The sequence below is a fragment of the Acinonyx jubatus genome, chromosome C2, assembly GCF_027475565.1.
Source record: "Acinonyx jubatus isolate Ajub_Pintada_27869175 chromosome C2, VMU_Ajub_asm_v1.0, whole genome shotgun sequence".
In the NCBI taxonomy this organism is placed as follows: Eukaryota; Metazoa; Chordata; class Mammalia; order Carnivora; family Felidae; genus Acinonyx; species Acinonyx jubatus.
Window position 1 is genome coordinate 85,963,004 of NC_069384.1, and position 14,004 is coordinate 85,977,007.

Here is a 14,004-nt window from a genome sequence, read left to right on the forward strand (position 1 = left end):
AAGTAACATCAAGAACGAAGTCACCTTTTTTTTATACCGCTGCCATTTAAAAGAATATTAAAACTGAGGTGAATATAAAGGTCAAGGTTACATGTTTTCAGAATAGCAAGTGAACAGTCATTTTAAATAAAAATACACCACATTGTCAATCAGTAGGTGTTCAGAGAACTTTGTTTACGATGGTGTGTTCTTGGAGACTTGGAGACCAGCCTCCGCTGGAAGACAGGAAGGGAGAGTGAGCCTGTGTGAACAGTGCACTCAGGAAACAGAGTCGCTGCGTAACACTTGTTTTTATAACCACTGAACAGTGTGGAAAACAAGCGGTCATTGCCGCAAAGAGAAACATGATGTAGGTAGATGGAGTCACAACAAATCCACGTCCAGGACAAATTACATACTAACACCCAGGAAGACTGTGACTCACACACGCATGCAAAAGGCAGATGAAAAGGACAACACAGTATTTTCTAGAACACTGATTTTTTTTAAAGCAAAGAAAAAGAAATCAACTGACAAGCTGCTTGTAACAGTAAAAGGAAATAACCTGAATGCCCAAGTATGTGGTACATTCATGAAATATAACACTCCTCAGCCATTAAAATTGATTTGTAATGAGTAATTCCTGATATAGGAAAAGCACATGGTATTTCTGAGTGAAAGAAGCAGGTAACAAACCTGTATATGACGTTACAATGGACACAACATGCATGCACTACACGGCATGCGATGTTATCTCAGCATGAAGAGATAATGTGGGATTGCTTTCCTCATGTTGTCTTTTGGCATTTTCTCATTTTTCTTCAGAAAAAATGATTCCTTTTTGGGGGCAACTGGACGGCTCAGTTGGTTAAGCATCTGACTCGTGACTTCAGCTCAGGTCTTGATCTCACAGTTTGTGAGATCGAGCCCCATGTCAGGTTCCACACTCTGCTTGAGATTCTCTCCCTCCCTCTCCTTTTGCCCCTCTCCCACACATGCTCTCTCTCAATCTCTCAAAAAAAATTGATTCAGGGGTACTTGGGTGGCTCAGTTGGTTAAGTGTCCGACTTAGGCTCAGGTCATGATCTCACAGTTCGTGAGTTTGAGCCCTGCATCAAACTCTGTGCTGAAAGCTTGGAGCCTGGAGCCCCCTTTGGATTCTGTGTCTCCCTCTCTCTCTGTTCCTCCCCAGCTCACTCTCTCTCTCTCTCAAAAATACATAAACATTAAAAAAAATTGATTCATTTTTAATAGTAAAAAACAATAAAATTTTTCTTAATTAACTATGTTTAGAACCAAATATACGTACACATAATAGAACAAATGCTCCCTTTTCTTAACCCACGCTTTCCTTAGGCTTTAACAACCAACTTCATAGCTTTAAGAGTCTGTATCTTCTTGCAACTCACAATAAAAGTGTGACCTGAAAAAACTAAGAGATTATTTCAAAAGCTGTAGGTAAGGAAATTTGGGAACACACAATAAAAGAGGTGATGAGGAATATAATCTCAGGGAGACAGATGAGAATGTAATTACAACAAAAAAATGAAACAAATCAAGGACACTGTACCCCAGCTCAGGCAGACACCATGCATGTTTACAGAAGGGAGATAGAGATATCGTCTGTGTGAAGGGCAAAACAGCTACAAAAGAGAATGAAGCTGTGATGCCTTCTCTGGGGGCAAGAGAAGTTGGTGGGGTGTCGAGCAGGAGGAGTTTATTCAGCAGAGAGAGAGAGAGAAGCATAGTTGGTGCTCTGATGACATGTAATCCTACTAAAAGATCACTCTGGCTACCGGAGGGATCTATAGGGTGGGGGTCAAGAGAGTATATGGTCATGAGGCTATGCAATCTAGACCCACGCTACCACTGGCCACATGTGAATATTTAGATCTAAATTAAGTTAAATTAAAAGTTCAGTTTCTTAAACACACTGGCCACATTTCAAGTGCTCAATAGCCACATGTGGCTAGGGCTTACCATATTGGACAGTGCAGATACAGAACAACTCCATCATCGCAGAAAGTTCTTTTAGACAGTCCTTGTCTAACTAAGTAAGGCAAGATGGTGGCTTAGCCTGGGGGAGGTGGCAGGAGGTCAGGGAAGGGGACTCATAGCAGAGATGGGGAAACTTTGGCAGATGCAGGTTATAATTTTAGGATAGAACCCATAAGCAAAGAAGATGGATTAGATTGTAGGGGTTTGTGGGAAAGAGCAGGATCAAGGACAGTTCCTGTTTTAACTCTTAGACTCGTAAGACTACCCACCTCTCTCTGCTCAACTCTTGCTTCCATCAAGCAACCACCTGTCTATTAATTCTGCCCTGCAGGTACTTCCATATATCTGAATGGTAGATATAAATATTCCAATGACCAGAGCACAGATTCCCAATACATTCTGGCTTCTAGAGCAAAACAAACAGACAAGAATTTGTAAGTGCAAAAACTAAGTGCAGGCAGATGGGAAACAAATGTGCAATAAGAAAGTAAAACAAGGTTCCAGAGCAAGGGCAGCCAGCATGCAATCCACAGAAAGCAGAAATGTGATGGTAAAAAAAAAAAGCACTGTCAAAAAATAGTTCACCAGTAGAACAGAACTTCCAGAATGCAATATTTGCAAACTGTAAAACCTTGCTTCCAACGGCAAATCCACTGAAATAAAATTATCCAAATAAATTAAGTAGAAAAAACCAAATGCATATAATCCCAGGAGAGTGTAGGTCTCTCTGCTGAACATTGATAAATCATGCTTGTAGCCGTGAAGTGTTAAGAAAAACTAGAAATGTTGATGCAGTGATGATTCTTCCAGTTTGCTCCCACTTTGACGTTTTCCTCTCTGCAGAGGGCTCCCATGTATGCCTCAGAGCCATGCAGCCAACCCAGACAGCTAAAGGCAGAGTTCAAAGAGCTACATTCTGACACACCACAAATTTACTGTTCCACTGAAGCATCATGTATTAACTTTTTTCCTAAGGATAAAACCAAATGCTTGCTCTGGGTATTTGGAGCAATGAGGATGCTGTCACCAGAACGGCTGGGGAAGGGTTAGGGCAAGGCCTGTGGAGCAGCTACTATGATGCTCATAGGACACATGGGCAGAGTAAAAATCATCAGAGTGAAGACACTGAGGTGAGCGTCCTCAGCATTGCTAAACTGAAGCCACGATCCACCTAAGTAGTTCCCAGCTGACACACAAGAAGAGAAAATGTGAAACTACCTTGTCAAAGGTAAAAACCTTTTATACTCATTTCTTCTCATTTTTAAAAAGAGATGGCTTTCTTCAGGATGCATTTCCCCTGACAAACTCTATTAAATGTGAGGATTAGGTTTCCAGGAGAACCCATAAAAGCCCATCACGATGAGCTGGATTTGAGTATAATAGCACTGAACAGAATACCCCCCGTCCAAGGAAGCCAGCACACATTCACGTCCAAGGCTTCTGCTGTAGGGCAGAACCTCATGCAGAATTGCCAAGTATGGGATGTCTCTCCTTGGCAACCCCAAGACCCTATAAATACCCATCTCACCTTCTTCTCAGAAGGATCCCTGCCACGAAACCCCACTAGAGAGGTAGATAACATTAAGTAGGTTTAATGGGAAGCCATGTTTATAACAACCCTGCAAGGTAGGTACTACAGAGACAAAGGCCCAGCGAAATTCAATGAAAGTAAGGCACCAGCTGAAGTCATGCTGCTACTCAGTAGTAACAGTGCAGGGGGGAGGGGTGGAACCCAGGCCAGTCTGGCCCTCCACATGCTGCCTGGTGCAACAGAGAAGCAGATGCTGTTTTGGTGGCAGGAGCTAGGTGGGCAGCTGTCAGTAAGCACACGCCACCACGGGAGCTCGGAGAAAAGAGCAGTTTCTTCTTTTTTTTTACCAAAGCTGTTTCATTCCAGGAAAGCAGACCGGGCAGGCAAAGGAGAGCACACGAGTAGGTGGCTTGTGCCAGGTGTTCTGCCATGCTGTCCTGAAGGGGAGAAGAGAGGCTTCGGCAGGCCCTGCCATCTCCACTTCCCAAACTCGGAAGAACGGCTGGGGTCCCCGGGAGATGGCTGCTCCAGGCTGACAGCTCCCTGACCAGACAGCAGCGACACCCAACGTGCTGGGGTCCAAGACCCTGGCGAAGCAGCTGCAGGCTCTGGCGGCCCCACGGCTCACCCACCCTCATCAACTGATGTCCAGCCACTAGGCTGGATCTGTCAGTGATCCCGCTGCAGGCCTAGACATATAGTGCACATCAGCTGGGGCTCCTTCCAAAGCTTCAGGCTGGAGACTCAATGGCAGAACCTACCTAAATGGCACGTCCAAACGAGCAATTCAGCAGCTGTACCTAAAGGATACAATAGGTGAATTACTTTCACCCTTGACCCCTGCCTGCTCCTCTTTCCTCCTGGCCAGTCAATCCACAAATCCCACTAATAGACCACCAAACCTATTTCTTTTTTTTTTTTTTAAGTTTATTTATTTTTGAGAGAGAGAGAGAGAGAGAGAGGAAGAGAGAGAGAGAGAATCCCAGGCAGGTTCCATACTGTCAGTGCAGTCCCATGCAGGACTCTGTCGCTCGAACCGTGAGGTCATGACGTGAGCCGAAGTTGGACCTTAAAATGACTGAGCCACCCAGGTGCCCCTAAGCCTATTTCTAACAGCTGCTGGGACAGAGACATCTGTGTCCTGGTCACCACTGTGTAGCCACACCCAAAAAATTAACCAAGACCAAAAAAGCAACCTTTGGTTTGATTAGGAGAAAGTTTCCATAAGTGCAACTCACAAGAGCTATTCGCCTCTAGGCCAATCGCCCATGGAGTCCATATGGGGCAGATTTACTCTAGTGATTTTATTTCATAAAACAGTAAAGTCTGCATGTATTCCATCTATGACTGCTCATGCAACGTGATTATCTGTTCAGATTTCTAATTCCTGGAGGACACAGGGCCCCAAGCTCCTGAGTTTCTCCACGCAGTACTCCCCCACCTGACTGACCATCTCACCTACCTCATGTATGCCTTTGATACGCTCCTTCTGTCAGGCTCCAGGCCTTGAAGTCACCTCCAGCTCCTTCCACGCCTTCACCCACCGCATATTCGGTCAAGCTACACTGATCAAAATTTCTGAGTTTGTTCCCGCCACCCTGCCATCTCTAGCCCCACTGTCATCACCCCAATGAAAGTACCCACCCCCAAAACTACAGAAGCCCTAGCTCGATCCGCGTTCAAGCTCTCCCCACCTCTCAACCTCACTTCTCACTCCACTTCCAGGACAGCCACAGCAAATAACCACTGTCCCCTAGCTCATAACTGGCCAGCCCATCCGGCCTAACCTTACAAGACCCACCATTACAAGCCACAGAGGATTCAGTCCTGCTTTCCAGTCTCCCCCTCTTCCTTACATGTGTGCGGAACTCGGTCCCAGCTCCGTACCTCGGTCCCCTCCTCCCACAAAATGCCACTTTTTCAGATCCCATCCAGGTGTCCAGACCAGTAACTTTGCCAGATTTTACTGATTATTCATTCTCATGTCTGAAATCTCCATACATTACAAGTGCCATGTTATTTAAAACTTAAATACCCTATTTAGTGCTGCAGGGTCTAACCTCCTGACACATCAGGGCTTAAGTCACTTCTGTGTCATATACCAGTCTTTGAACAAGTCCCTGAACAAGCTACCTAACCTCTCTGACTCTCAGTTTCCTCTTCTGTAAAATAGAGTAACAATAGTAGTTATAATTTACAAGCCAGTTACTATTGTAATTAAATCAGATGTATATAAAAGTACCCAGTACCGTGTTTGACACCTAACAGATACACAAAATTGGCACTCATATTCCACCATGCTAGAAACATCCATGCCATACCCATCTTTACTGTGGTCCTGTTTCCCTCCTAAATACTCAAACTCTCCCAGGGCAGTGCTACATGCATTGTAGGTTCTAAGTAAGTATTAATGCTTGCTAATTAACACAAAACTTTTATTTAATTAATTAATTTATTTTGAGAGAGAGAGAGAGAGAGAAAGCCCAGGAGCACAAGCAGGGGAGGGACAAATAGAAAGAATCCCAAGCAGGCGCTGCACTGTCAGTGTGGGGCCCGATGTGGGGCTCGAACTCATGAACCGTGAGATCATGACCTGAGCTGAAATCGTAAGTCAGACACTTAACTGAATGAGCCACCCAGGTGCCCCCAAAACATTCTATTTTTAATCTCATCCCAGGAAGCACATACTATTGTGTACCTCAAGCAACATCTCTAGTCTGCAGGCATGTTCAGATTCATTCAATTCTTGTCATTATTGTATTGACCTCCTGTTCCAGCCCTAAAAATAGCTGCTCTTGTTCCCATCTTCCCTATGCACGGGGACAAGGGGAGTCCTGGGCTGACGGCCCACAATACTGGACGTGAGCAGCAGCACAGATGCCTGAGCTACATCCACAGAGACCAGCCCTCCTGTCACTTCCCTCAGGGCCACCATGTGTGAACACCTCTACCAAGATCCCTGTGGCATCTAGAATCACAACACACAAAACACTCAGCAAGTACCCAAGACAATTTTCCCTAGCTTGACAAGGGTCAAGCTTACAACTTTTCAGATTATAATATGACAGAATAAATATATGGTATTGGTTAATTTTAATAACATTTTTTATTCCAAAAGATATGCTCATAATTCTTAAAAAATAGGGGGAAAAAGGGACAGATGCAGCATGACTAGCACAGGTCTACAAATGGCACAGTCTTCTGTCTTCTCTTTTCCCTTTAATTCTCTAAGACCCCAACTGTTCCGTGTCCTCAACAAGCAGTATCCCAACCATGATGGAGATGTACAGAGTGTTTTGAAAGCACAGGAAAACAAGTGTCTAACTCAGCTGGGGGGCGGAGGGGCAGTGGTGAGGGCCTCACAGAGAACAACCAAGCTGGTTTTTAAGGATCAGTGGGGTTTTCCCAGGGGGGTGAGAGGTTGGGAGAAGCCATTCCAGGCCAAGGGAGGAGCATAAGCCAACACATGGAGTGCTGAAAGCATGGAGCGTGTGAAGAAGGCAAAGTCCCTTGGCCAAAGGGGCTGTAAGCAGAGGGCGGGTGCTAAGTAACAACACTGGCAGGGAAAGTTGGATCGACTTGGTAAACTGATTTGAGGTGCTGTGTTAGGAAAGTCTCAATGGTGCTTTGAAAACATCTAGGCAGGGAAATGGCATGGTAAGACCCATGTTTTAGACAAACTGAGTACACTATGGCAGACTGGAAGGGAAGCAAGGTAGTCAGTGAAGAAGCTTCTTGCGCAAGAGTCCAGGCAAGAGATGATGAGGGTTTGGGCCTGGGCCGAGGATAAGAGAGGAGCCTACACCAGAACCTGGTCTCTAATGGGAGCCACACCACGTCCACAGCAGCATTACACACAACAGGCAAAGAGTGGGAACAACCCAAGTGTCCAGCGGCCCGTGAATGGATAAACACGATGCATGATACACATACATTGGAATGTTACTCAGCTTTAAAAGGGAAGGAAATTGTGACACAGGCTACAACATGGACACCCCCTGAAAACATTACAGCAAGTGAAATAAGCCAGTCAAAAAGGATGACGACTGTGTGATCTTGCTTAGATACAGGACCTAGAGCAAATTCATAGAAACAGAAAATAAAATGGAGGTTGCCAGAGGCTGGGAGGATGGGGCATGGGGAGTTATTGTTCAAGGGGGGGACAGAGTTTCAGTTTTGCAAGATGAAGAGTTCCAGAGATGGGTGGTGGTGATGGTTTCGCAACAGTGTGAACGTACCTAAGGCCTACTGAACAGTAGACTTAAAAACGGTGAAGATGGCAAATTTTATGTTATGTGTATTTCACAGTTTCTTTAAAAGCAGGAGAGGGAGAGGGAGGCAGAGTTGATAATATCGTACATCTCCTAGCCTGTGGCCCTAAATGAAGCGCAGCACCTTTACGGAGCTCCAGTCCACAGAAGGACAACACAGGGGAGTGGAAAGAGAATTCGGAGTTGCACAGATGTCCAGACTCATTACAACTGAGAACAAAAACTTTCCCAAAAGGCTCCCTGACAGGATCAGCAACGTCCCTTACACTTCTGAACTCTAAAAATGATACAACTTAAAAGGTAATTAACGGCAGCCAAAAAGAGATAGGAAATGACTTCTTCATTACTCATTTGGAAAAGTGGGATTCTAGCGTACATGGGGCAGATTACACAAATAAATCAATTCACTCCTTTCTGAAACCCAAAGAAAAGAACTGTAAAAATGTTATTTTCTTTAAAGTGTATTCATTTTTGAAAGAGAGAGAAAGCACAAGTCAGAGAGGGGTAGAGAGAGACAGAGAAGGAGAGAATCCCAAACAGGCTCCGCACTGTCAGTGCTGAGTCCGATGCAGGGCCTGAACCCACGAACTGTGAGATCATGACCTGAGCCAAAGTCAGACATTTAACCAACTGAGCCACCCAGGCATCCCGCAAAATATTATGTTTTTAAACACATAAACCATAGAAACAGGACTGAAGATGGAGAAGCACTAAAAGACTAAGACGAGCTGACAAAGCTGAACCCTAGGCCTGCAACAGAGAAAACCAAGACCCTATCTTACATATACCCCTGAATTTCCAAAAGGCTCCACAACCGGCAGCTCCAGGTAACTCTGGAAACTGGGGTGAAACAAGGGGTAAAACAAGACGGAAAGTTTGGGGGCACCTGGGTGGCTCTGTCAGTTGAGTATACGACTTCATTTAAGCCCCACATCAGGCTCGTGGGAGCCTGCTTCGGATCCTCTGTCCCCCTCTCTCTGCCCCTCCCCTGCTTGTGCTGTCTCAAAAATAAACAAACATTTAAAAAAAAAGAAAAAGGGAGAAGGAAGGTTTGGAAATCCATCCAGGTAAGCAGTCAGAAACCCAAATCCCTCCTCCACTCCCAGTGGTGCCTCCCACACTGGTAACCCCTGGAGATTTATTCTCTGAAGCAGGTAAAAACACAACAGTCGGGTCTGTGGGACAAGGAGTTCAGGTAGGAATAAGGGTTCCATTCTGAATACATGGAGACTTAGAGGTGTATGTGTAATGTATGTCTATCAGTCCAGATGTAGACCCAAAATACCAACTATTCTAGGTATTTCAGGCAGGGAGGCGTTTAACACAGGGCATTAGAGGTTTGCTTAACAATCATGGCTGGAGCTGTGAGAGCCAAGGTCAAAGAAACCACCATTCATGTTCAGGAAATCAAGATGCACAAGCATCTTAAGAAACTGCAAAGATGATCCCAGCTCCCCCATGGCTGAGATAGCTTGAGTCCCAGACGGATACTCTGAAGCTGATGAAAATCCCACATCTGGTATGTACCTTTGCTGCAATAGCAGTAGCAACTTCTTCTGAAACTCTCGCTGGCAGAACCGAAATCAGAACCCTCCTGTCAAAGGATTCTGGCAACTGTAGTGCCCAGGTTCCCAGCCCCTACAACATGGGAGATGGCTTAACAAAACGGGTTGAGGACCGGGAGACCGTATCCAGCCAGTATTCAACATCCAGATGCCAAGACCACCCTCGCGCTCTCCTCCCACTCAGTTCCCTGCTCCCCAAGTACTGGCGGGCAGACCTTCCCTTTCCGGGCAAAAGAGGACAAAAATCTCCCAGCCAGTGGCCAAAGGGAAAAAACAGGGTGCTAAAATTTTAGGTTCTCAAAGAAACAGCCCAGCCAGATCACACTACAGTGACGCTCACAGAAGAATAAGGTATTCTCATCTCCAAAAAGGCCAACAATTCCCAGCAAAGTAGCTGTAATTTTTTTCTAAAGGAGTCAAATTCCCTACATTTTAATTTGCTTCAAAAAAAATGGGCATGAGTTTAAAAAATAATGTACATGACACATATGACTTCTATAGTTGAGCTAAGATTAACAATCAATTATTCAATCCCCACATATGTGAAAACATGAACCCATAAAAGCCACAGCACAGGTGAGATGTGTTACTGAAGCAGCCAGTTGTACTTTTCTTACCTAAACTCTAGATCTTGGGTTTTCAAAGTATGACCTGTCATGCCCCCAAACCCTTAGTGATCTACAAGGTCAAAACTATTTTCATGACATGAACTTATCTACCTTTTTCACTCCTGTTCTATCCTGAGCATACAGGGGCATTTTTCAGAAGACTACATGACATCTGATGACATCATCAGCCTAATAACTAACAGAGTGGAAGTTGTTTTCAATTTTTCTGTCTTAATCTCTAATATGGTAAATATAAATAGAAACCACACAAAATCTCTTTGGGGTCCTTGAAAATATCTGAGTATACAGGGGTCAAGAATCTTGAGAATCATTGCCATAAAACAATGTTTTAGAGGCGCCTGGGTGGCTCAGTCGGTTAAGCATCTGACTCTTGGTTTCGGCTCGGGTCACTATCTCTCGGTTCATGAGTTCAAGCCCTGGTTTGGGCTCAGCACTGCTGGTGCAGAGCCTGCTTGGGATTCTCTCTCTCTCTCTCTCTCTCTCTCTCTCTCAAAAATAAATACATAAACTTAAAAAAAATGTTTTTGTTAGTTGCTTTTAGAAAGGAACTTTTAATATGTAAACCTGATTAGAATTAGTTTGTTTATATCTTCAAAGAGGAAAAAATAAATGTTTTACTATCTTGTATCTGTTGATCCCTTAGGAGGAGGAATTTTCTACACAGATCCCAAATTATTTTTCCCCTACAGTAACCACCATGATGACAAGTCTCATTGCCTGGAAGGCAGCTCACAGTGAGTCCCTAACAGGAACTGTTCCTACAAGTAAAGGATCTCAAAGCCTTTCCCAATGGATATGTAAACCAGCCCCTACCATGAGGCCCCAGTTCCCCAGAGTTTTACAAAGACTTTCAGGAATGTGGAGAACCAGCAGTGACATCTCAACATCACCAAGGGGCCTCAGAGCTTCAGAGAATGGGAAACAAGATCCCTCTGACAAAATAATGCTGATGCTGGAAGGGAAGGAGAGGAATGAGGGACTCTCACATCCTCTCGAGCCACCTCTGCAGCTGCTTGTCACAGCAGGTGTGGCCTGAGACCTCTCTCTTCTCAGCAGCTGCTGGTGCTGGGAAGCCTGCTCAGCCCCTCTGGCACAAATACAAACTTCGAAGAGTGAGAGCATTTCACTCCTGGAGCACCTCTGATCAACAGACCACAGGAGCCAGTGGATAAACACTCCCCTCGTCCATGTCCCAGGCGGAGAACACTGAGATACATTCAACAGTTCCCCAGGAAGTCCCTGGCTGGATTGAGCACCAGTGGTCCACTGCGGCAGCCGGCTCCATAACTCACTCTTGGATTGGCTTTCCCTTTTTCCTTTTGTTATTATTCCCTTGGACGTTCTTCCTCTTATGTTCCCTGGGATACCGTTCCAAAATAAACTGCCCATGCTAAGCTCCTGTCTCAGTCTTTCAGTTGACCCCACCTAAGACAAGGCATAAGATAAGCTCTCCACATCCAGACAGGTGGGGAAGGGACATAGCACAAGAGTGGCCCTCCTTGTCCCCATTCCTAAAGCTTGGCAAAAAGCTTCACATCTAGCAGATGTTTTAAAACTCCCAGTTAAGTGAAAAGAGAAGGAAGTGATGACAAACTATGGAAGACAGACTGTAACTGCTCTGTTGTATGACATAGACTCTAAGTAAAATGGGCTTCAGAGAAAGGGATGAAGTCTCAAGTAGAAAGGGAAGGCTGAGAAAGACTCCCAAAGATGATCAAGAAAGGAAGGTGGCTCCAGGAAAGGAAATATGAGTCTTAGCCACTGGAGACCCAGAGACTGGCCTCCCCAGAGCTGGCAACCTAGAAGCTGAGGGGCAGGACAGAGTGTATGCAGATGAATGAGGGATTCGACAACCAAGGAGAGAAGTAGAGTTTATATGGTGGTCCATGAAGGCTTGTGAGAAAAGTGCGGACCAATGTCTTCACTTAACCACACCAACCTTTCTATATAACTCTGAAGACTGGGCTTACAACCCATGACTGACCCTCTTTATCTCTTTCTTTTCTTCCCATAGTGATTACTACTTGGCCAGGCACTCTTCACATATTAATTTATTTAATCCACAAAACAACTCCATGACGTAGGTTCTATTATTGCCCCCATTTTACAAAGGGAGAAACTGGACCACAGACAAGTTACACAGCTGGGAGACAGAGCATGGGTTCAAACCCTGCCAGTCTGGTTCTCTCTCTCACATCTGTCCCCCACAGTCAATAAAGTCACCACATTCTACATGATAATCCTACATGATTCCTTTCACACTGTTTCTTATATGTTGTATCCTCAGCATTTTCAGAACCTATAACCACATGTAATTCATACATTTCCTAGGCATTAGTTGAGTTCCTGGCATATACATATGCCAGATGCTGCACCAGCAGCTGGGGATAAAGATGCAAAGTCCTCACTCTCCAGGAAAGTCCCATTACACATCTTGCAAGATGAAACAAGTCATGGAGAGGTGAACCTGTAGGTCAAGGTGAGAAGATGGGCCTGGGATGAAATTGGGATGAATTGGTAGGTGAAAAAAAACAAATTCTCACTCACTCCATAAGTGTTACTGAGTATCTGCCATGTGCAAAGTCCTAGAAGACAGGAAGGAAAGGAAGGAACACTGAAATGAGTTACCATACAGTCCAACCCAATCCTCATACCCACACAGGTGAGGAATAACAAAGCTGTTCACACCACGCCTGAGAAATAGTAGATACATAATAAAAAAATGATCAATTTAGTCTTCCTCTAACTCCACTTTAAATCACATAACTTACAGTTTTCCATAACTGACCACATAAAATCAAGATCCTGTTGTAGGTATTCAAGGCTCTCATCGTCTACTCTCTACTTACTTGGTTCTGACCTCACTACTTATTAAATTAATCTTTTTCTTCCCAATACATCACAGGCAAATAAGGAGAACACATTCACACTTTATGGTCTGCCCATGTGATTTACCTTTACTGCACGTTGGTCTTTTTTTTATTTCTATCCATCTTTACCTATGGCTACTTTCAAAAGTATCCAATGCTAGGATGATAATTTTTTTCACTCACATGGTTTTGGCCTTTCCTCTACCACAGTCCTGTGGCACTTGTAGATTAAAGCCTCTGGTGTGTTTGGCACCAGTGGATTTAACTGTTTGGCTCTCACAGTCGAGCATGTAGGAGCTGGCACACAGTAGGTGCTCAAGAACCTGTATGTGATTCATGATGAAGCAGTACCAGAGAGAAAGATCTTGCGTTATCATACATAGTGTTTTGACATCACTTGTTATAAAACCTTCTTTCTCTTTCTCCCCATAGATAATGAAATATAATGATTCATCAGCCTTGTAAATAAGCCCAGTCTCCCCAAGGAACTACTGTGACATGAATGAAATCATCATTTTACACTGGACATGATGCTTCTAGAATGGTGTTTGGCACACAGTTAACTCCCAGTAACTATTTGTGGAAGTGAATTAAAACAATCAGCTTTTTTTTCACACCTGCCACATACTATATAATGTGGTAAAGATTTTTAATACCAAAGTTTTAAGAATTTGAAGAGCAGCGCAAATCAAATACAGTAAAAGTAGCTTTATCCACTCTACATGCTGTGCTATCCTGAAAGACTAGGCCACTCTCTTCTTCCTGGACTTCACAATCGGTCAGTTGCTTAAGTTAGGGAAGACCATCATCCCTCTCCACCCTTAGGAGCTATTAATGGGAACCTGCCCATCACTAGACACAAAATCTGAAAATGGCATTTTCAAATACTTTGTGGAGAACAGGATTTAATGACACCGCTGACAGTCACTTTAAGTAGTGTGATCACAATATGTAAGTATTAAATAAAACCATCTCATTCCACTTAGACCTTTTTGAAAGAAAATAAATAAGTAATGAACGAAAAGCAAAATTTTTATCCCCCAAATGATCTGAAATTAGCATAAAAGAAAACCTAAATATCCTAGAGAGAGGATATTAATTCCGGGACTCCAATGTGTATAACAAACAAATATGCTTTGACATCAGCCAATATCAACCCAC

General features: G+C 44.1%; 1 protein-coding gene across 2 annotated transcripts in view; it reads right to left on the bottom strand.

Moving 5' to 3' along the window:
* USP13 (ubiquitin specific peptidase 13) overlaps positions 1-14,004 on the bottom strand; it is a 117,970-nt gene that overhangs the window by 102,525 nt on the left and 1,441 nt on the right. The gene's annotated exons all lie outside the window — the stretch shown is intronic.